The 25,043-nt window shown below is 40.1% G+C and overlaps 1 protein-coding gene across 1 annotated transcript in view; it reads left to right on the top strand.

Annotated features, from left to right (window-relative positions):
* The window catches only part of GUCY2F (guanylate cyclase 2F, retinal), a gene marked incomplete at both ends in the record, with an annotated part of 137,887 nt that overhangs the window by 111,710 nt on the left and 1,134 nt on the right, over positions 1-25,043 (top strand).

The following is a 25,043-nucleotide window of genomic DNA, read 5'->3' as shown; positions in this document are numbered from 1 at the left end:
TTTGGGAGGTTTTTGATGGTTGTTTCAATTTCCTCACTGCTGATCTGTCTATTAGATTTTCTAGTTCTTCATGATTTAGTCTAGGAAGGTTATATGTTTCTAGAAACTTATCCATTTATTCTAGGTTATTGAATTTGGTGGCATAAAGGCATTCATAATATTCTAGTATGATCCTTTGTATATCTGTGATGTCTGTGGTGATTTCTCCTCTCTCAATTCTGATTTTGTTTATATGGGTCTTTTCCCTTTTTTCCTTAGTGAGTCTAGCCTGGGGTTTGTCAATTTTATTAATCTTTTCAAAATACCAGCTCTTTGTTTTATTAATTTTTCTACAGTCTTTTTGTTCTCTATTTCATTTAATTCTGCTCTGATTTTTATTATTTCCTTTCTTCTGCTAACTTTGGGTTACTTTTGTTCTTTCTCTAGTCTTTTTAGGTGTGATGTTAGGTTGTTTACTTGGAATTTCTCTTGTTTCTTGAGATAGGCCTGTAGTAGTGATATAAACTTCCCTCTTATTATAGCTTTTGCTGCATCCCAGAAGTTTTAATATGTTGTGTTATCATTCTCTTTTATATCTATACTAGAGGCCCAATGAACAAAAATTTGTGCACTCGGAGGGGCGGGGGGGTCGCTCAGCCCTGCTTGTGCCCTCTCGCAGTCTGGGACCCCCTCGGGAGATAACGACCTGCTGGCTTAGGCCTGCTCCCGGGTGGCAGAGGGCAGGCCCAATCCCTAGGTGCAGCCCCTGGTTGGGCTCAGAGCAGGGCCGATTGGGGAGTTGGGGCACCGCCCCCTGTTATGCACAGAGCAGGGCAGATCAGGAGGTTGTGATGCCACCCTCAGTCACACTCAGGGTAGGGCCGATTGGGGGGTTGGGGCACCGTCCCCTGTCACACTCAAGGCAGAGTCAATGGGGAGGTTGTGGCGCCACCCCCTGTCACGGACAGAGCAGGGCCAATCAGGGGGTTGGGGCACTGCCCCCTGTCACCCACAGAGCAGGGCCGATCAGGGGATTGGGGCGCCACCACTCTCACACTCAGGGCAGGGCCAATGGGGAGGTTATGGCTCTACCCCGTCACACACAGAGCAGGGCCGATCAGGGGGTTTGGGCGCCGCCCCCTGTCACGCTGATCCCGGTGCCGGGAGACATTTTACCCTTATACTCTATAGGGTAGAGGCCTGGTGCACGGGTGGGGTCCGGCTGGTTTGCCCTGAAGGGTGTCCTGGATCAGGGTGGGGGTCCCCACTGGGGTGCCTGGCCAGCCTGGGTGAGGGGATGATGGCTGTTTGCAGCTGGTCACACATCCTTCAGGGTGAGGATCCCCACTGGGGTGCCTGGCCAGTCTGGGTGAGGGGCTGAGGGCTGTTTTTAGGCTGGGGGTGACTGAAGCTCCCAACCGCTCCTTTTTTTCTTTATTTTTTTTTTTTTATTCTGGGCCAGCTTTAGCTTTGAGGCTTGGCTCCAGCTCTTAGGCCTCCGCTGCTGAAAGTAGGTTTCTGGCCTTTGCTTACAATGTTGCGATCCTGCTGGCTGAACCCCGGCCGGCCGACTAAAACAGGTTTCTGGGGTTTTGTTTAGCTTCTATATTTGTTACATAGTTGCTTAGAGTGCAGCTCAGAGGCCTGCAGCCGCAGGCGGGGAACATTGGAGTCCTCCGTCACTGAAGCAAGCAAGCCTCATGTTAGTTTCAAGCTGCCTGGCTGCCGGCTGCAATCTTAGCTGGCAGTTAATTTGCATATCTCGCTGATTAGCCAATGGGAAGGGTAGCGGTTGTACGCCAATTACCATGTTTCTCTTTTATTAGATAGGATATATTTTGATCTTATCTTTTATTTCTTCTTTGACCCAGCCATTTTTTAGTAGTATGTTGTTTAATCTCCACATATTTGTAGGGTTTTTTTTTTTTTACTTCCTTTTTATAGTTGATATCTAATTTCATGGCATCGTGGTCAGAATATTTACTTGAAATAATTTCAATCTTGTTGAATTCATTGATGCTTGTTCTGTGACCCAATATATGGTCTATCCTTGAGAATGTTCCATGTGCACTGGAGAAGAATGTATAATCTGATGTTCTGGGATGAAATGTTCTGTAAATGTCAATTATATCCATTTGGTCTAGTGCTTCATTTAAGGCTGATATTTCTTTATTGATTTTTTGTTTGGTTGATCTGTCTAGAGCTGTCAATGGGGTATTAAGGTCTCCAACTATAATTGTGTTTTGATGTTTCTCCCTTTAATTCTGTGAGTAGCTGTTTAATATATATTGGTGCTCCCTGGTTGGGCACATATATATTAAGATTTGTTATGTTTTTCTTTTTTTTAAGTTTTTTTTTTATTTCAAGAAAAATGATTTTAAATATTATAATGTTACATGCAATAAACCTTAATATTTCAAGAAAGACAGACTTAAATATAATAGTGTTACATGCAATAAAGATTGATATCTCAAGAAAAATGACTTTAAATATGATAATGTTACATGCACAAATACTAATGATTCAAGAATAATTATCTTACATATAATAATATTACATGCAATAACATTAATATTTCCAGAATAAAAGAATTTTAAGTATAATAATATTACCAAAACTGTACTAACATAGTATGATATCACAAAAGTTGTAGGAAATATTAAAAATCTGCAAATAATAGGATTACTTCTAGTATATTCTAGTATTTTTTCCCCTCTGGCTCTGTTTTTGTTCATAAGTTTATATTGTTCATTATATTCCACAAATGAGTGAAATCATATATTTATCTTTCTCTGACTGGTTTATTTTGCTTAGCATGATGCTTTTAAAGTCTTTTTTGTTGGATATGAGTATTGCTACTCCAGCTTTTTTTTTCTTTTCCATTTGCATGGAAAATTTTTTTCCATCCCTTTACTTTCATTCTATGTGTGTCTTTTGTTTTGAGGTGGGTCTCTTGTAGACAGCATATAGTTGGGTCATGTTTTTGTATCCATTTAGCTACCCTACACCTTTTGATTGGAGCATTTAATCCATTTGCATTTAGGGTTATTATTGAGAGGTACGTATTTATAGCCATTTTAATTCTGTATGGCTAGGTTCCTCTCTCTGTTTCTTCTTCTCAGAAATCCCTTACAGCATTCCCTTTAGCATTTCTTGTAATGCTGGCTTGGTGGTGATGAACTCCTTTAGCCTTTTTTTTTTTTTTTAAATCTGGGAAGCTCTTTATTTGACCATTTATTTTGAATGATAGTCTTGCTGGATATAATAATCTTGCTCTCAGATCCTTGCTTTCCATTACCCTGCAGACTTCATGCCATTCCCTTCTGGCCTGTAGAGTTTCTGATGAGAAATCAGGTGTCAGCCTTATGGGAAGTCCTTTGTAGGTAACAGTTTTCTTTTCTCTTGCCGCCTTTAAGATTCTCTCTTTGTCTTTAATTTTTGGCATTTTAATTATGATGTGTCTGGGCATGGGTCTGTTTGGGTTCTTCTTGTTTGTGGTTCTCTGCCTCCTGAACTTGTGTGACTTTTTCCTTTACCATGTTAGGGAAGTTTTCTACCATTATTTCTTCAAACACTTTCTCTATTTCTTTCTTCCTTTCTGCCTCTTCTGTAACACCTACTACTCTAATATTGTTCTGTTTCACATTTTCCCATAGCTCCCTTAAGCTTTCCTCCTGTTTTTTAATTGTTTTTTTGTTTGTTTGTTTTGTTTTTGGTTCTCTAATTGAATGATATTTTTCAACTCTGTCTTCTAATTCACTGATTCAATCCTCAGCTTTGATTAATCTGCTGTGTATTCCTTCCAATGTGTTCTTTATTTGTGTTATGTCATTCTTTATCCCAGACTGTTCTTTTTTGATAGTTACTATATCTTTTTTCATATTGTTGGGCATTTTTAACATCATTACTCTGAACTCTGTTTCAGACAAATTACTTATCTCTGTTTCATTTATCTCTTCTTCTGGGGAATTCGCTAATGCTTTCATTTGGGGGTTGTTTCTTTGTTTCCTCATTTTGGTTGTCTGTTTCGGTTTGTGACTATGTTTTAGGTAGATCCTCTATACCTCTCAATCTCTAGTGCAGGACAGTGTTGAAGGATGTTTCTGATTAATTGGATCAGGTAAAGACTCAAAGCCTCCAGATACTGCCTCTGTCTATAGCAGTGGTTCTCAACCTTCCTAATGCCGTGACCCTTTAATACAGTTCCTCATGTTGTGGTGACCCCCAACCATAAAATTATTTTTGTTGCTACTTCACAACTGTAATTTTGCTACAATTATGAATCATAATGTAAATATCTGATATACAGGATGTATTTTCATTGTTACAAATTGAACATAATTAAAGCATAGTGATTAATCACAAAACAATATGTAATTATATATTGTGAAATATTTATTTCTAATTACAAATAAATGAAATTTTGTCTTGAAGCATGGTGTAGTATGGGTAACAGTCTTAATATAACAACAGTAAACTACATTGCTACATTTTGTGACAGTATGTGTAAAAAGCCAACATCAGTGCGAAGGTTGAGATTGCTTCTTTCTCACCAGAGCAGAAATTCTTGGGGCAGTCTTTGCAAGAGCACAATGAAGATCATCTTCCACAACAAGTCTACTTCTGTTTTTAGACTTGATAACCAACAAGCTGGAAAGCCCTGTTTCACAAAGATATGTTGTTGGAAATGGAAGAAGAAGGCGCAACACAGTCTCAGACAGAACAGGATATGACTGCAAACACTTGATCCAGAATTTTGTAACTGGCATTGTAGAGAAATCAGTTCTCGCTGCATCGTTGTTAATAAGTTCAATGAACTCCTCTTGTGCTGTCTCAGGAACGTCTTCAACGTTGACTGTGAATGGGCTTCTGGCAAGTGCAAATGGGGTGTCAGGTAGTTTTGGAAAGTACGATGACATTTCGACTGCAAGCATGTGCAAGTGTTCTTTCACAGAAATTATCATCATAATCCTTTTGTCTGGTTCAATGTCATGTTCCTCAAAGAAAGCAGATAAGGTAGGCAACATGTAAATTTTATTTTCATCCAATTTTTTTTGCCAAAGCTGAAGTTTCATTTGGAATGATTGGATCTTTTCAGACAAATCGAGGCATGTTGCATTTGGTCCTTGAAGTGATAAATTTAACTCATTCAAGATGGCAAAGATGTCAACCAAGTAAGCTATTTTCTGCAGTTCACTTTTATCACTGAAAAGTGCTTAGAACTGCGGTCTTGCTTTCTGATTAAAAAACATTTTGAGTTCATCATGAAGCTTAAAAACATTTTAAAATTTTTCCTCTCGACAACCATCTCACTTCTGTGTGAAATAGCAGAGCATTGTTTGGCGCATCGAACTCGTTGTACAGTTGCGAAAACAGTTGACTGTTTAAAGTGCTCGCCTTTAAAAAATTGACACAACTTATGATGCTTTTCATTACTTCTTGTAACTCTTGTGGCAGCGTCTCCATTGTTAATATTTGCCGATGAATCATACAGTGAGTTCTGATGACTCTTGGTGACTCATTCAGCACCAAACATTGAAATCCAGATCGACATCCTAGCATAGCTGGAGCACCATCTGTGCAAACACCACAAACCTTTTCCCAAGAGATCTTATGCTCTTTCAGAAATGAACCAACTGTGTCAAATACATCACGTGCAGTAGTTGTCGTTTCAAGAGGTTTGCAAAAAAGAAACTCATCTTTAAAGTCGCCATCATTAATATACCTCACGTAAACCAGTAACTGTGAACAGTTTCAAACATCTGTAAATTCATCAAGCTGGATATGAAATATTGGAAGTGGAGCAGATTTAATTTCCTGGATTACCTGATCAAGAATATCAGCAGACATGTCATCTATCCTTCTGTGGACAGTGTCGTTAGATAAGGAGATTGCACTCAATTTCGTAACAAATTCGTCTCTGATCATAACTTGAACAATGTCTTTGGCTGCTGGCAACAGTAAATCCTCAGCAATGGTGTGAGGTTTCATAGCTCTGGCGATTCTGAGTGCCACCAAATATGAAGCTTCAACAGCTTCTACGTTTTGTTTGTGGTACTTGCCACCAGTGTCAAGTCTGGCTTTCTTGAGTCCATCAGCTTTGCTTCTAAAATAGTTGGTATCCTTGCTGGCAAAGCTCGAATGCTTGCTATCAAAATGGCGTTTTAGTTTGTTCAGCTTCATAGATTCGGCTGATAGAACTTCACAACAAATAACACATTGTGGTTTCTCAATTCCTGCTGTAATTATTGAGGTAAAACCATACTGTAAAAAATCCTCTCTATATTTTCTTAACGTTCTTCTCTACACGGTCCATTGTCATGGGATGGTTTGCTAATGAAAATAATATAACAATAGCTTTAATAATACAAAAGATGATACATGGCATAGTTCAGTCAATACAGTTCATTAAAGTTTCCTATGATTTACCATTCTCTGTGTTGTTTTTTTACATGCCTGTTACTATCACAAGGGGGCAGTATTCACATCAACCACAGCTGAATATAAAAAAGACTGATCAGCGTCCAGATTAAGTTCCCATGGTACAGATTTTTTTTTTTTGCAGTAGTTGATGATTTTACAGTACATGATTTTACATTTACCCTGTAATTATAATTCATGAAGTGTCATTTTACCTCCAATACTGCTGCTTTCAACACAGTAGCTGCTTTTAACAGAATAGCTGCTTTCAACACAGCAGCTGCTTTCTACACAGTCGCCGCTCTCTACACATGTGTGACTGGTCCGCATAAGTACATTATGGCGCCAACCCTGTCACATACACCTGTATTTGTACAGAGTGTATGTGATGGGGTTGGCGCGATGATGTCATCACGCTGAGTACTCGTATGTGGGTGTATCTGCATGTGGGCAGACCCTCCTGGAGACAGAGGAGCGGTGTCTTAGTTCCTAAGATCATCAAAAATATGTGTTTTCCAATGGTCTTAGGCGAACCCTGTGAAAGGTTCGTTCAACCCCCAAAGGGGTCACGACCCACAGGTTGAGAAGCGCTGGTCTATAGACTAATAAGACTCTGACTTGAATTGCCCCCAGGCAATCGTCCTCAGGTGTGGGGAGAGTTTTTTCAACAGGGTGGAGCAGTTGCTTCTGTCTGGAGCAGCCATTTGAAATGAGTAAAACTAAAAAAAAGACCGTACCCTTTTATGTAATGATGTTTACTTTGAATTTATATTAGTTCACACAAACACTCCATCCATGCTTTTGTTCCGGCCCTCCGGTCCAGTTTAAGAACCCATTGTGGCCCTTGAGTCAAAAAGTTTGCCCACCCCTGATCTGGAGGCTAATTGTTACTTTTAATCTCTTAAGTGGCCTCAGGGCAAGGTGTTTTCCAATAGGGTGCGTTGACTGTCTTCCCCCTAGGCAAGGCAGATGTCTATGTGGGAAAGATGTCCTCTGCTGTGTGAGGGAATGACAGCCCAGGAAACTTGGTGTGTCTGCCCCCTGAGTTCTATCCCCTGAGTCCTGAGTCCTGGGTTCTGCTCTCACAGCTCTAATCTACTTCACCCTCCCTCTGCCAGAGCTCAAGGTGGGTGGCTCCACAGGCAATTTTTGTACATTGGCCCTTTAAGAGGGTGACGAACTTTCAGCTGCCACTCCCTGGCAGACAGCACCCCACTGCTTTTCACAGCTAGATGTTATGTGGGTTTCCTCCTCAGTTTGGTGCTCTCTGTTGGGGAGCCCAGCTTTGGGATTAGATCCCAGAGTACTCAGTGGCACCCCTCTCACCTCCACCCCATAGGTGAGATATCTCTCCAGGACTTCAGTTGCTGTTTGTGGGTGCCTACCCAGCCCTTTTGCACCTCAGCCTCTCCTACCAGTCTCTATGCTGTCTCCACCTTCGGTCCTTGGGTATCAGTGTTCTCACCTGTGAGTTTTCCATTGATTATTCAGGAAGCCTTTCTGTATTTCAGTTGTAATTCCAGCTTGTTCCTGGGAGCATATCCATGTAGCATCCTCCTACTCTGCCCCCCATTTTTTTCATCATCAGGAGAAGTGTTATGTTTTCTTGATATAGTGCTCTCTTTATCATAAAGTGTCCATCTTTGTCTCTTGTTATCTTGAGATTTATTTTATCAAATATAAGTATGGCTACAACTGCTTTTTTCGTGGATGTTATTTTCTTAGAGAACCATTTTCCACCCTTTTACTTTGAATCTACCTTTGTCTCTGCTGTTTAGATGTGTTTCTTGTAGGCAGCATATGTTTGGGTTTTGTTTTTTGATCTACTCTGCTACTCTGTGCCTCTTTACTGGTGAATTTAGACCATTTATATTTAGGGTAATTATTGATATATGAGGATTTCCTTTGGCCACTTTAATTTTTGTTTTCTTTTAATTCTGTGCCTCCATTGGTTCTTTTCCTTTATGCTTTTATCTGTTGTTTTTGTTTGGTGGGACTCCATACATCTTACCTCTGTTTCCTCTTTTTTTTAAGGCTGTATGTCTTATTTGGGAAATTTCTGTGTGTGGTTGCCATTAGTTTTATAAAAAGTGAAGTTGCATATATACCATAGGTGGTTTGTTTTTTTTTTCCCTTTTAAGTACATCTGATCTTCATCTTCCTTTTCCTGTCCATACCTGTCCCTCTTCCTCTTGTATGTTTTTTTGTCACAAAATGAGCATAAACAGCTGCAAGTTTTTGGCAATCTTACTGGTAATGTTATGACTTTATATGCTTTGTTTCAGGTGGAATAACTCCCTTGATTATTTCCTGCAATTGAGGTTTTCTAGTGATAAAATCCCTCAGTTTCTGTATGTCCTGGAATATTCTTATTTCTCCTTCATATTAAAAGGATAGTTTTGCTGGATACAATATGTGTGGCTGGTAATTTCTCTCTTTCAGGTGTTTGAATATTTGATTCCACTCTCTTCTTGCTTGTAGAGTTTCTTCTGAGAAGTTGGGTGAAATTCTGATGGGTTTTCCTTTGTAGGTCACTTCCTTCTTTTTCCTGGATACTTCGAGGATTTTTTCTCTGTCACTAATTTTTGACAGCTTCATTACCAAGTGCCTTGGAGAGGGCCTCTTTGGATTGAGGTAACTAGGTATTCTGTTTGGTTCTTAAATTCGTGGATCTAATTCTTTCCATAGATTCGGGATGTTCTCAGCCACTATTTGTTTTAATAGACACTCTATTCCATACTCTCTCTTTTCTTCCTCTGCTATGCCTATGATTCTGATGTGTTTTTTTTTTAATGGACTCAGAGAGGTCTTGTAGGGCTATTTCATATTTCTTTATTCTCATGTCTTTCTCTTCTTCCCTCTGCATCATTTCTGTTTTTTTTTTATTACTTAAATCTTTATTGTTCAGATTATTACATTTGTTCCTCTTTTTTCCCCCATAACTCACCTTCACCCAGTTCCCACCCCACCCTCTTCCCTCACTCCCCACACACTGTCCTCATCCATAGGTGCACGATTTTAGTCCAGTCTCTTCCCGCATCCCCCTCACTCCTTCCCCCTCCAAGAATAGTCAGTCCATTCCGTTTCTACGCCCCTGATTCTATTATAATCACCAGTTCATTCTGTTCATCAGATTATTCACTTGATTTTCAGATTCACTTGTTGATAGATATGTATTTGTTGTTCATGATTTGTATATTTACCTTTTTCTTCTTCTTCCTCTTCTTAAAGGATACCTTTCAGCATTTCATATAATACTGGTTTGGTGGTGATGAACTCCTTTATCTTTTTCTTATCTGTGAAGTTCTTTATCTGACCTTTAATTCTGAATGATAGCTTTGCTGGATAAAGTAATCTCGGTTGTAGGTTCTTGGCATTCATCACTTTGAATATTTCTTTGCCACTCCCTTCTGGCCTGCAAAGTTTCTGTTGAGAAATCAGCTGACAGTCATATGGGTACTCCCTTGTAGGTAACTGACTTTCTTTCTCTTGCTGCTTTTAAGATTCTCTCTTTGTCTTTTGCTCTTGGCATTTTAATTATGATGTGTCTTGGTGTGGTCCTCTTTGGATTCCTTTTGTTTGGGGTTCTCTGCGCTTCCTGGACTTGTAAATCTATTTCATTCACCAGGTAGGGGAAGTTTTCTGTCATTATTTCTTCAAATAGGTTTTCAATATCTTGCTCTCTCTCTTCTTCTGGCACCCTTATAATTCGGATGTTGGTACACTTGAAGCTGTCCCAGAGGCTCTTTACACGCTCTTCATATTTTTGGATTCTTTTTTCATTTTGCTTTTCCTGTTGGGTGTTTTTTGCTTCTTTGTATTTCAAATCTTTGACTTGATTCTTACGATCCTCTAGTCTGCTGTTGGGAGTCTGTATAATATTCTTTATTTCAGTCAGTGTATGCTTAATTTCTAGTTGATCCTTTATCACAACCTCAAGGGTCTCACTAGATTTCTTGAGGGTCTCATTAAGTTTATCGGTGGTTTCTAGAAAATTCTTGAAAAACCTTAAAAGTGTGGTTTTGAACTCTATATCTAATAGTTTGCTTTCCTCCATTTCTGTCATCTGTGTCCTTTTTCTTTGTCTCTGCATTTTTTATGCTTCCCTGTGTTAATAAAGTGGTTTTCTGTGCTAAGTGTCCTCTAGGGCCCAGTGGTTCAGCCTCCCCAGTTACCTGATGAGGACACTCTTGGGTGCACCCCCTTGTGGTCTTTGTGCACAGTCTTGTTGTAGTTAAGCCTTGATTGTTGTAGATATCACTGGGAGGAATTGACCTCCAGGCCAATTGGCTGTGAGAATCAGCTGTGTCTGCAGTGGGAGAACTTCTGTGCTGGAGACACCCTTCTGGGGCAAGACTTGCTTCCATGGGGCTTTGATGCTCACTGAGTCTGCCCCATGAGTGTGTCCTTTATGGTTCCTTGGAGCTGCAAACTGGATGGTCCCACTCTGACCTCTGGGTACCCTGGCTTCTGGATCTCTAGGGAGGTGCTAACCTAGCCTCTGCCTGAGGCTATCCAGCAAAAGCCTCCCTGCAGGGCTTGGGCAGGGCGGGTCCCACGGGATCAACAGGGCAGGGCTAGCAGTTATGGCTGCTCTCAGAGGCCCTGCTTCTCAGTGTCTCAGCAATCACTGCAAGCCCCTCTGAGAGAAAGCTGCCCTCAAGTTCCGACCGATGCCAGACAGTCCCGCTTCTCCCATATGAGTCTGGCTCCCAAGAGACTTGCCTGGAACTGGAGCTCAGAGCCTGAGACTCCCTCCCAATTGAAAACGACAACTGCACCCTCAGCCGCCAGCCTGCTCCGTGTGCGCCTCTGTACCTTAGTATTTTACTTCCGCATTGCGCCTCCTCTGAATCTCGGTATGCTTTTCTCTTTCTTTCTAGTTGTAGAATTTCCACTCAGCCAGACTTCCTGTGGTTCTGGATGATGTCCGTTCCATCTTTTAGTTGTATTTTTGAAGTGGTTGTTAGAGGCAGCAAACTCCAGTGTTTACCTATGCCGCCATCTTGGTTTCTCCTGCATCATTTCTTGATTCCTATCCTCAATATCACTAGTTCTTTCCTCTGACTGTTTGGTTCTGTTTTCTATGCTCATCAGTTCACTTTTTTTTTTTTTTTGGCATGAATACCGTTACCTTTATTTCAAGCAGCACCCCACATACACACCTGTTTCCATGGCATACCCACAACTATGCCGCAGTCCCTCACGTTAGTACAGCGCTTGCACTTCATACACCTTTCGACACTTCATCTTTCAACCTCAGGGCAGCCCTGGAACGTCACTGCTAACACATTTTGCAGCTGAGCGAGTGCCCCAGGGCCCAGGACCTCGCGTGGGGCCCACACTGACCAGGCGCGCTCGGGCCGCCAGAGCCTCGCAGCGGCCAGGTACACTCCACAGCCATGGCACCTGGACCCGCGGCCACCGCTCTCCATCCGCAACCTAACCCAGGAGCGGCTTCCGGTGCTGCTTGCGTCATCCCAGTTCACTCTTAATTTCTTTAATTGCCTGTTTCATTTCCAGGATTTCTGCTATATTCTTTTTTAACAATTCAATTTCTTTGGAGAGATGCTCATTTTATTCATTGATTTGTTTTCTGAGTTAGCTGAATTGCCTGTCATTATTTTCTCACATCTCATTGAGTATTTTCAGAACTGCAACTTGAAATCACTGTCATTCAACTCTTATAATTCCGTGTGTTCCAGCCTGTTTTCTGAGGTCATTTTTCATTTTCTTTCTGGTCATCACTGTTGTTGTGGTTGTTCATGGCATTTGTTGTTCTCTTTTGTTTTGCCATTTATCTTTGAGGAAGTCTTTCTATTCTGTTCCAGTAGATGGCACTGAATTGCGAGATTTTTTTTCCTCTGTGGCCTCACAGTTTTGAGTCTCTGTGGCTTCCGTAGGGCTTACTGCCTCTGCTGGTTGTGGGTGAAGTTTGTTTTTCCCTCACAGTAATGGCGGTCCCTGACCTCCAAGGGTCTACTCTAGCGGCTAGTAGCCCAAGCACCCCTCCTGGGGTTCAGTCACAGAGGGAAACTGTTTCTACTGCAACAGCTCTTGGCCTACAGATAATACACTCTTGGAAACAGTCCAAGGGCAACAGGAGGTGAGACCTGGAGGTCTAATCTCTGCAATCTACTTTCTGTGCCTGAAAGCTGCAACCAGGCCCTGCAGTGGGGAGCGACTCTGTAGGGAGGGTGTCTACTGAGTTTACACATGAAACTCAGATCGCATTCACAACACTCCTCCACTGCAGTGGAGAGTTCAGATACCCTCTCACTGTTTGTGTGCCTGACCACAATGCTGCCACTCCAGTGGCTATTCAGACAGCAAGCCACTTGCTAGGTTAGCTTTGTTGGTGTAGACCGGCTGAGGAAGATGCCCAGGACTGTTGCAGTCAGTTTATTGCTGCGCTGTTCAGCTTCCTCGCCTCTCCGCTTATTCCAAGGAGCCCACCTTAGTTGTTCCAGTCTCTCAGGCATGCATCTGTGTTGAGCAGGGACTTCTTTGTTGAATTATAGGTGGTTATTTTGTTGAAATGTTAGGGGAAGAGGATAGACACACCCTTACACCGCCATTCCTCTGATGTCACTCCCCCAAAAATATTATTTACATTTTTAATTTTATTTTTTACTTTTTGGCAGTTTCAGACATTGTTCTATAAGCTACAGTATTGGTGAGTTTGGGTTTTCTATTTGACTGATCAGTGGCCAACCTTTCTGTCTTTTCATCCCCACCATTGATCCCCTGTTATGTTTTTATCCAAGGGCCAGGAGAAATAAAGTAAGTTCTTATGAACGACAAACCTTTTGTGCCACCTTTTCTCTCTGTTAGGATTATCCCTTGATCTAGGATTCAGGATTAGAATAATTTTCCTCTTTTTATTGCTATTTCCACTGAACTTTTTCCATCATCTTCTGGATGACTCCAGGACCCCTGGATGACCAGCTGTAAGAGACTCTAGAGATCTCATCATCTAACTCCTTCATTTTCAGATCAAGAACCAAAGCTCAGAAAGGTGAAGTAATTTGATTAGGTTCACACAGTCAATTGATGGAAGAATCAGGCCAAAACTCAGGAAGCCTGACTTCCCATTCAGTACCCTTTCTATGATACCATTGTGCATGAAAATTATTTCTTCAGTAATTATTCTTGGACAAAGAAAAACCTGGTCACTGAGTAATTTGTTTCTGTCATTTGCATGCCTCCCTCAAATGGTGGAAATTTAAATGTAAACATATTTCAGAAGTTAAAAGTTGTAAGGCCTGATTCAGTTAATTTAATTTCTGGCTAGTTCTAGTTTGTCCCTTCCAATAGATCCTTAATATCTTCTAGCAGGTGGGATGAGTCCCTTATGAGGGGACAGAGGTTCTTTTCCATCACTGCAGAGAACTCAGTGAGATGATGGGAATGGGGATATTACCTGGGCGGTGAATCAAGTCACCCAAGGCTTTTGTGATCCATCTATATAGTCTCAGCAGAGGAGGACAAAGGCACCTTGGTTTCCTGAAGCACCTTTATCTCTGTATTGCTTGAAATAAATACAATTATTTAAAAGCTGAAGAGGTGCCACTTTGAAACTGAAAAGGAAAAATATACCCTTATACGCATGGTTTTTATTGCCCCCCAAATTCCAGTCAGAAGCAATCACATCTTTGGGTGTTTCAAGTACAAAAGCAGGACTACTTCAAAAGGGCCCTTTGCAGCATCACAATTTCCCCCACCCAGGGAATTTGGGAATGTGCTATACAGCAAATTTGAGAAAGAGGCAAGGAGATGCTTCCCCTAAGGCCACTTTCAGGTCTTGGTTATTGAGGTGGTGGGGGACTCCTGAGGAAGAGAGACTGAAAGGAAGATACAAAGACAGAAGAATAGAGGGGCTCCAGGGAAATGGAAGAGGCAATGAGAAGAAGGAAAATGATAGAAATTAAGACACCCCCCCAAACAAAAGGAAGGGAGAGAAGGTGAGATCCTTTCTATCTCTGTGTCCCCCACCTCCACAGCAGAGGACAGGTACTCGACATTACATAGTAGGGACTGGAGGATTCCTTACCAATAAAACAATATCATCAGCACACTTCAGAAATTCTGATTCAGTATTTCCACTCCTCATCCACTTCTCACTGCTGAAAACAAGAATTGCTCTAGTAACATGGGTCAGAAAGACCACATTTGATGGCCAGCCAGGTGTAATTTCAAAGCTAAAAATATTATTTCCTTCCAACTGGCTGGTATTTGAAATCCTCCATTAGAGTCTCTTCTCTTGGCCTCAAGGCTTGGATCTAGTAATACTCTTCACCCCCCCCCCCCCACCCCCATCCCATCTCTTTCATTGGAGTGCTGGCGCTGGAAGATGTTTCCCTTAGTGGAGTCAAAGATGTAGATTGTATTAGGTAAGAGGAGAGAACATAGAGAAGTTGAGTAATTGGGTGGGTACAAAGAAAGAGACCAAAAAAGGGAAGCTGAGGTAGCTTGGGGGAGGACCCATTTAGAGATGTGAAACTCAGCCTCTCTGGGGAATTGTCCAACCCCCACTTTACTATACTGATAACACATCATAAGTGGTTAACTGGTGAATTCTGCATTTTTCAATATTTCTTTCCTGATGGCCTGGTGATAAGTCATCATATTACTTCTTTTCTTAAATTATTCCCTGATAAGTTTTAAGCTCCTTGCTGAAATTTGTATATTACTTGGCTTATCATTTGTATTTACCAGGGCCTAAGAAGAAGTAGCTCTACATTCTGAAAAGACTTACCCAAATGATTGTTCTCAACCAGTTTATGTTGTCCTTGCCAGGGGTGGACACTTTCTGACCTTTGTCTGAATTCTGGGGCTAAGCAGTATTTGATTCTCAGGCCCCTAAGCAGTAGTCCTGTTTTACTTATGATATCTCTTTTCTCTCAACCTTTTTCACTCCCACCCTCAATTCTTAACAAATAAACATGAGCATGCATACATGTAAGAATGTGCGCGCACATACACACACACACACACACACACACACACACACACCAGCAATTGAGCTAAGAAGTATTGTTTGTATTGACAGAGTCCTGAGGGTCAGAAGAGCTGGTCTGTATTTTTTGTCTCATCAGTGACTCATGTGTGGAAATGGACAAGTAACTACATCCTCTCTGTGCTTTCATTTCTCCACATAAAAGCCTCTTTTGACCTGTGATTATCAGGAAACTCATTTATTACAAACTTTAAGACTCCCAACAGTTGTTTTTTGGCCTCTAAACCTGCCCCTTAATTCCAGTCTGTTAGAAAATCTATATAGTATGGAGGTAAGAGCAATAAAAATTTGGAATTTAAGATGTTAACTAGAATTATTGTGATGATCATTTCACAATATATACAAATATTGAATCATTATGTTGTACTCCTGAAAGTAATATAACATTGCATGTCAATTATACTATAAAATTAGCAAAGTCATAGTAAAAAAATAATTTGGGCTCTAGTAGAATTAGGTCCAAGTGCCAGCTATGCCTGCTTATTATTGACAAGACATTTAATCTCCATGAACCTTAGTGAACCCATTTGCAGAATGAGGTTAATAATAAACCTATTTCTCAGAGGTTTAGTGAGGATTAAAGACAGGAGATGCCAAACTGTCTTAAAAGTGTCAGACAAAAGTAAGATAATATTATTAAGGGGGTGTCTCTGGGACTGCTTAGATATTGATTTTTGAGTAAAAGAGTTTGCTTTAGGTTTTAGTTGTTATATGCTTGTTTCCTCCCTCTTTCTCCCTTCAGCAGAATTTTGAAAGTAGGGTGGGTAAAGAGAGAACTAGGATTCTAAGAAGTCTTCTGGATGGGCTCCAAAACCTCAGAGAGCCCCTAGAACTCCCCTTAATACTCTTTTTTTTCCAATTGAAGTTATTGGGGTGACATTGGTTAATAAAATTATATAGTTTCAGGTATATAATTCTATAATACATCATCTGCATATTGCATTGTGTATTCACCACCCCAATTCAAGTCTCCTTCCATCACCATTTATCTCTCCTTTACCATATTCTACCCCGACCCCCTCACTGTTCTTTCCCTCTGGTAATCACCATGCTGTTGTCTGTGTCTATGAGTTTGGTTTCTTTCTTTACTTAATCCCTTCACTTTTTTCACCCAGTCCCCCACCCACCTCCCCTTTGACAGCTGTCAGTTTGCCCTCTGTATCTATAAATCTGTTTCTACTTTGTCCATAGATTCCACATATAAGTGAAATCATAAGGTACTTGACTATCATTGACTGGCTTATTTAACTTAGCATAATACTCTCCAGGTCCATCCATGCTATCGCAAAGGGTAAGATTTCCTTTTTTTTTTTTTTTCACAGCCAAGTAGTACCCCACTGTGTAAATGTACCAGGCTTTTTTTTAAAACTTTTTTTTTTATTGTTTACACTATTACAGATATCCCCATTTCCCCTCTTTTGCACACCTCCCCTTTGCCCATACCCCGCCTCTGGCCATCACCACACTGTTGTCTGTGTCTATGGGCTATGCATACATATTCTTTAGTTAATTCCTTCACCTTCTTTCATCCAGTCCTCCCTCCCCTCCCCTCTGACAGCTGTCAGTCTGTTCCATGTATTCATGCCTCTGTTTCTATTTTGTTCATCAGCTATTTTATTCATTACATTCTTCATAAAAGTGAGATCATATGATATTTGTCCTTCACTGACTGGCTTTTTATCCACTCATCTACTGATGCTCACTTGGGATGCTTCCAGATCTTGGCTACTGTAAATCACACTGCAGTGAACATAGGAGTGCATGCAATTTTTTGAATTAGTGCTTCATATTTCTTTGGATATATTCCCAGAAGTGGAATCACTGGGTCATAAGGTAGTTCCATTTTTAATTTTTTGAGGAAACTCCATACTGCTCTCCACAGTGGCTGCACCAATTTGCATTCCCACCAACAGTGCATAAGGGTTCCCTTTTCTCTACATCCTTGTTGTTTGTTGATTTATTTATGATAGCCATTATGGCAGGTGTGATGTGACATCTTATTGTGGTTTTAATTTACATTTCTTTGATTATTAGTGATGTGGAGCATCTTTTCATATGTCTACTGGCCATCTGTATATCCTCTTTGGAGAAGCGTCTATTCAGGCCCATTGCCCATTTTTTTTATATTGGATTGCTTGTTTTTGGTGTTGAGATTTATGAGTTCTTTATAAATTTTAACTATTTACCCCTTATTAGGTGTATCATTGTTGAATATGTTCTCTCATTCAGTGGATTGTTTTTTCACTTTGTTGATGGTTTCCTTTGCTGTGCAAAAACATTTCAATTTGATGTAGTCCCATTTGTTTATTTTTTCTTGTTTCCCTGGCCTGAGGAGATATGTCAGAAAAAAATATTGCTACAAGAAACGTTTGAGATTTTGCTGCCTATGTTTTCTTCTGTTTTTTTAATGAGTTTGAGTCTAAATTTAAGTCTTTAGTCCATTTTGAGTTTTCCTGTGTATAGTGTAAGAAGGTAGTCTAGTTTTATTTGTTTGCCTGTATCTATACAATTATCCCAACACCATTTATTGATTAAACTATTTTTGCCCCATTGTATCTTCTTGCCTCCTTTGTCAAATATTAATTGACCATAAAGTCATGAGTTTATTTCTGGGCTCTCTATTTCATTCCATTAATCTGTATTTTCATTTTATATGGCAGTACCATTCTCTTTTGATTACTATGGGCTTGTAGTATAGTTTGATATCTGGTAGTATGACTTCCCCAACTTTGTTCTGGTTCCTCAAGATTGATGTGACTACTCGGGATCTGTGTTTTCATATATATTTTTTGGAATATTTGTTCTAATTCTGTGAAATATGCCATTGGTAACTTGATAGGAATTGCACTAAATGTATAGATTGTTTTGGGTAATATGGACATATTTATGATGTTAATTTATTCTATTCATGAACACAGTATGTGCTTCCACTTATTTGTGTCTTCTTCAGTTTCTTTCTTTGGTGTCTTATAATTTCCTGAGTACAGGTCATTTGTATCCCTGGTTAAATGTATTCCTAGGTATTTTTATCCAATTGTAACCGGGACTGTTTTCTTAATTTCCCTTTCTGATAGTTCATTATTGGTGCATAAAAATGCAACTGATTTCTAGAAATTTATGTTGTATCTTGTTGCTTTACTGAATTCACTAATCAGTTCTGGTGGTGTTTTGGTCGGATCTTTAGAGTTCTATACATACATTCTCAAGTCATCTGCAAATAATGACAGTTTTACTTCTGCCTTTTCAATTTGGATGCCTTTTATTTATTCTTTTCTGATTGTTATGGCTAGGACTTCCAGTACTATGTTAATAAGAGTGGTAAAAGTGGACATCCCTGTCTTGTGCCCACTGAGTTGGCTGTGGGTTTATCATATATGGCCTTTATTATGTTGGGATATGTTCCCTCTACTCCCACTTTGCTAAGAATTTTTATCATACATGGGTGCTGAATGTTATCAAATGCTTTTTCTGCATCTATAGATATGATCATATGATTTTTTATCCTTCATTTTATTTATTTGATGTTTCACATACTGATTTGCGGATATTGTACCAACCTTGCATCCTCAGAATAATAATCATGGTGTATAATATTTTCATTGTATTGCTGGATCTGGTTTGCTAATATTTTCTTGAGGATTTTAGCATCTATATCAATCAGAGACATTGGCCTATAATCTCCTTTCCTTGTAGTGTCTTTTCTGGTTTTGGAATTAGGATAATGCTGTCCTTGTAAAATAAGCTTCAGAGTCTTCTTTCTCTTGAATTTTTTGGGAGAGTTGGAAAAAGATAGGTGTTAATTGTTCTCTGAATGTTTGGTAAAATTCCTGTGAAGCCATTAGATCCTAGAATTTTGTTTGTTGCAAGTGTTTTGATTACTGCTTCAAATTCATTAGTTGTAATCTTTCTATTCCTATTTTCTGATTCTTAACAATTCAATTTTGGAAGATTGTGAGTTTCTAGGAATGTATCCATTTTGCCCAGATTGTCCAATATGTTGGCATACAGTTGTTTGTAATATTTTCTTACAATCTTTTGTATTTCTTTGGTGTCAGTTTTAGTTTTTCTCTTTCATTTCTGATTTCTTTTATTTGGGTCCTCTCCTTTTTTTTCTTGATGAGTCTGGTTAAAATTTTGTAAATCTTATCTTTGCAAATAACAAGCTCTCAGTTTCATTGAGCTTTCTGTAGTTGTTTTTTAGACTTTTTTTTTAAATTTTTGCTCTGATCTTTATTATTTCCTTCTACTCACATTGGGTTTTGTTTGTTGTTTTACCTCTAATTCCAGTAAGTATAAAGTTAGATTGTTTATTTGAAAATTTTCTTTTTTCTTTTTTTAAAAAATATATTTTTATTGATTTTTTACAGAGAGGAAGGGAGAGGTATAGAGAGTTAGAAACATCAATGAGAGAGAAACATTGATCAGCTGCCTCCTGCACACTCCCTACTGGGGATGTGCCCGCAACCAGGATACATGCCCTTGACCGGAATCGAACCTGGGACCCTTCAGTCTTCAGGCTGATGCTCTATCCACTGAGCCAAACCAGTCAGGGCAATTTTCTTGTTTCTTGAGGTAGCCTGGTAATGCTATGAATTTCCCTCTTAGGACTGCTTTCACTGTGCCCCATAGATTTTGGGTTGTTGTGTCCTCATTTTCATTTATTTCAAGATATTTTTTGATTTCTTTTGATCTCATTGTTAACACATTCATTGTTTAGTAGCATATTATTTAGCCTCCATGTCTTTGTGTGTTTTTCTGGTGTTTTTTTTTTTCTTTTTTTCCTGTGACTGATTTCTAATTTCACACCATTGTGGTCAGAGAAGATGCTTGATATGATTTTAATCTTAAATTTATTGAGACTTATTTTTTGACTGAACATGCAGTCTATCCTAGAAAATGGTCTGCATGCACTTGGAAAGAATGTATATTCTGCTGCTTTGTGGTAGAATGCTCTGAAGATATCAATTAATTCCATGTGATCTAATATGTCATTTAAAACCACTGTTTTCTTGTTGATTTTCTGTCTGGAAGATATATCTATTTATGTTAATGGAGTGTTAAAATCCCCTACTATGACTGTAGTACTGTTGATATCTCCCTTTATGTCCATCAGGATTTGCTTTATACTAGTATATTTAGGTGCTCTTATGTTGGTTGCATAAATGTTTACAAGGGTTATATCCTCTTGTTGGATTGTTCCCTTTATCATATATAATGAATGTCCTTCTTTGTCTCTTAGTATAGCCTTTGTTTTGATGTCTATTTTGCCTGATATAATTATTGCTACTTCAGCCTTTTTTCCCTTTCCATTTGCATGAAATATCTTTTTCCATCTGTGTGTCTTTTATTCTGAGGTGGGTCTCTTCTAGATAGCATATATATGGGTCTTGTTTCTTTAATTTTTTCAGCTACCCTATTTCTTCTTATCCGAACATTTATTATTATTATTATTATTATTATTATTATTATTATTGATTGATTGGAGCATTTAAGCCACTTACATTTGAATTGATTGTTGATAGGTATGTATTTATTGCCATTTTATTCTTTTAACTATGCTCCTCTTTTATTTTTCTCTTAATCTTCTTTTTAAAGGAGACCCTTTAACATTTCTTATAACACTGGTGGTAATGAACTCCTTTAGCTTTTCCTTGTCTGGAGAGCTCTTTATTTCTCCTTCAATTTTAAATGCTAGCCTTGCTGGATAAAGTAGTCTTGGTTGTGGGTCCTTGTTTTCATCCCTTTGACTATTTCATGCCAATCCATTTTGCCCTGAAATGTTTCTGTTGAGAAATCAGGTGAGAGTCTTATGGGAGCTCCCTTGTAGGTAACTAACTTTCTTTTTCTTGCTGCATTTAATATTCCCTCCTTGTCTTTAACTTTTGCCATTTTAATTATGATGTGTCTTGGTGTGGGCCTCTTTGGGTTCATCTTGTTTAGGACTCTGCATTTTCTAGACTTGTGTGTCTTTTTCCTTCACCATGTTAAGAAATTTTTCAGTCATTGTTTCTTCAAATAGGTTCTCAGTCTTTCACTCTCTCTTTTATTCTTCTTGTAAGCCTATGATGTGGATGTTGTTTGCTTTATGTTGTCCCAAAGGTCCCTTAAACTATCCTCATTTAAAAAAAGATATTTTTTTTTTCTTTTTACTGCTCTGCGTGGGTGTTTCTTGCCACCTTTTCCAAATTGCTGATGCAATCCTCTGCTTCATCAAAAATACTTTTTTGAAGTGTATTTTTCATTTCAGGTATTGTATTCTTCAGTTCTGAATGGTTCTTTTCTATGACTTCTATGTTCTTTTACATGCTGTTGAAGTTTCCACAAGTTTCTTGAGCAACCTTATAACCACTTTTTGAACTCTGTATCTTATAAATGGCTTTCCTACATTATGTTTAGCTCTTTATCTGGAGATTTCTCCTGTTCTTTCATTTGGAGCATTTTTCTTTGTGTCTCCACTTTAGCTGACTTTTTGTGTTTGTGTTTGTTTTTATGTATTAGATTGATGTGCTATGAGTCCCAGTCTTGGTTGGGTGGTCTTATGCAGTAGGTGGCCTAGGGGACCCAGTGGTGCAGTCTCCTTTATCCCCTGAGCTGGGTGCTCCAGAAATGATCCTTGGTGTGTTATGTGGGTCCTCCTGTTGCAATTCTTCATTGCTATTGGCCCATTTGTGCATGACATTGACCCTCAGTTTGGCTGACTGTGTGTGTGATTCCTGACCACCTGCTGTTCAGGTGCTGATCACAAGAAATAGATTTTGCCTCTGCAGGGTCTTGTTCCTGCTAAAATCTTCCTTTGGTTTTTGCTGTTGGTTCTGAAGCCTCTTGGGAGGTAACTCTGGTGTACGCCAACTCAGATGCTTCCTGTGACTGGCCCTAGGCAACTTGTTTGGAGCTACAAAGCAATCTGCAGTTTGTGGATGCCTCTGCTGGGCCTGGGTCTGAGTAGGAAGGATCATGCTGCACACTTAGGCCAGTTTTTACCAGTACTAAGCCTGGGGGGCTTGTCAGCAAAAGGCCCAAGGCACCCCAAGATCTGCCTCCCCATGCTTCCGGCTACCAGCTGCCTATTAGACTCAGTCACCAAAAGAGCCTTTGGTAGTACTTGAGTTGCATGAGTTAGGTTCTCATTTAGTCACCAGGTAGGGATATGCGGTGTTCACCAGATTGATACAGGTCTAAACTCAGTGCAATTCTGTGTCTGAGGTCACTCAGCAAATGTCCCTGGGTATACCAAGTCTAGCTGCTGCATGCTTGCACACTTTTGTGGTTGGTCAGAGTCTCAGAGAGCTGTCAGGGTAAGGCCATCAGAATTCATCACGCTCAAACAGACCAAGATGTTTGAAGGGAGGGCTCTGCACTGGTAGGGTATGTGAGCGAAAAAATGGCCCATGGCCCACATCCTTGAGCTACACAACTCAGGCTGTCCCAGATTTTGCCAGGAGCTGGATCTCAGCTGGGTAGGGCCACTGGGAGTTAGGAGGATGGAGCTCACAGATCTACCTTGTGTGGGAGGTACTAGTCAGGCTTGGGGGAAAGTGTGTGTGGGGTGGCTCCTGCCCCAGAATCACACAACTCAGTCTGTCCCTAATTCTGCCCAGACCTTGGCAGAGTGGAGCTACCAGGAGGCAGGAGGGTGGGACTTCCAGGAGCCTGAAGAGTAAGGCTAGCAGATCTCATGTGTGGGGGAAGTGCCAGTCAGGTTCGTGGGAAAATGGTGGTAATGGTCCAAAACCACACAACTCAGTCATTAACACTTCCTGAACCTTCCCAGACCTCTACACCTTGACCAAGCCAGCTGACTCCTCAGCAGGTCATAAGATCCACTGTTTGGGGTGGCAGGGATCCCAGAGGGTTGGGTTATTGCATTTCTATGGGCTGATGGTGTATGGAGGGGCATGCTAAGAAAGATGGCATCTGTGGTGTGGGAGAATAACTCAGTTCATGGATCCTGGCAGCTGTCCCTTTAGCTCTCTCTCTACAGCCATAGACACCAGTCTCTCCTCATGTGACTCTTATCTGTTCCACCCTACCCCCCACCAGAGCCCAGAGTGAGTGGCTACAAATGGCTACAAATAAGTTAAATAATTTAGTACTGTTCCAAATGAGATCTGCTGAAAGTAAGACCAATTTTTGTGTTGGCTCTCTTAGAGTGTTCCTGTGTCTCTAGAGGACTCCTACCTCTACCTGGCAAATAGAAACCTTGCTGCTTTTTATAGCCAGATATTATTGGGTGTCTCTTCCCAGCTCTGGTGCTCTGGGCTGGGGAGTTGGGTTTGGGATTGAGACCCCATGCTTTTCAGGGGGAACCCCCTGCAGCTGAGATATCTCTTTCAAATCTCAGCCACTACCTGTAGGAGTGGAGCCAGCCCTTTTCACATTACTGCCCTTTCTACCAGTTTTAATGTGGCTTCTCCTGTAAATCCTTAGTTATAAGTCTTCTTTTCAGCTAATCTTCAGTTGATTGCTCTATATTTTTTTTATTTGTAATTCCAGGTTGGTCCTGGAAGGAGGTGAGTGAAACTTCTACCAACTCTGCCACCATCTTGGAACCTTTGCCTCTCCCCTGCATACTCTTTGATTTGTAAACTTGCCTGAATCTATAACATTCCTATCCTTTTTTGCAACTAGTAGTTTTGGCATCCCAGTGTGTCCCAGGACTCACTTAAATTTCTGGACCATCCTGGAACCTGCAAAGCTTCCTTGGAGATTGGCATGTTGTCCTAATAGCTTCTGGATCTTTTTTTTTTTAATATATTTTATTGATTTTTTACAGAGAGGAAGGGAGAGAGATAGAGAGCTAGAAACATCGATGGGAGAGAAACATTGATCAGCCGCCTCCTGCACATCTCCTACTGGGGATGTGCCCGCAACCAAGGTACATGCCCTTGACCGGAATCAAACCTGGGACCTTTCAGTCCGCAGGCGGACGCTCTATCCACTGAGCCAAACCGGTTTCGGCGTTTCTGGATCTTATGACAGTCAAATATGGCTGATGATTGGGGTTCTCAAGTTTGGGCTTTAAGAGCATGTTTTACCAAATTGAGGTCCAATTATACCTTGAGTGTTCCAAATGCTCAAGGATTGATAACTCCAGTTAATAAAACAATCTGATTATTTATGGAGCAACTGTTTTGTTCAGAACACTGTACTAGATACTGTGAAGAAAAGAAAGAGCTTAAGAGCAGACGAGTTGGGCTTGTGTTTAGAGCCTAAGACATCACCTGATAGTTGTTTTTATCTAACTACACTGAGCCCTTTATGGAAAGAGCCATATCTATATTTCCAGCCCTGATACAGTGAGCTTGGGTTAAATGTAAGAATGAATGATGTGAGAATATTTTCAAGTTGTTCACCTCTTCTGAAAAGAGTGGCCCAAACAGTCTAATTATATGGGGTTTAGGTGAGTTGGTTGCCAGTTAATGGCAGTTGTGGTATTCTCTTCCTACTTGCTTTATGGAGGGCTTGTTCAGAGCCTTGAAGCAAATTTTTGAAAAATGCTTTCAGATTCTCCAATTCAATGTGTTAATTATTATTATAGTTGTTATTATTATTGTTAAGGGATGAATATATGTGATATAAAATAGAGAGCAATGAATTTTATACTTAAATGAGGCAAGCCTAATTT

This window comes from Myotis nattereri (assembly GCF_964212035.1).
Source record: "Myotis nattereri genome assembly, chromosome: X".
NCBI classification, from domain to species: Eukaryota; Metazoa; Chordata; class Mammalia; order Chiroptera; family Vespertilionidae; genus Myotis; species Myotis nattereri.
Note: the sequence above shows the minus strand (reverse complement) of the source record. Positions and strands in the feature narration are given on the sequence as shown.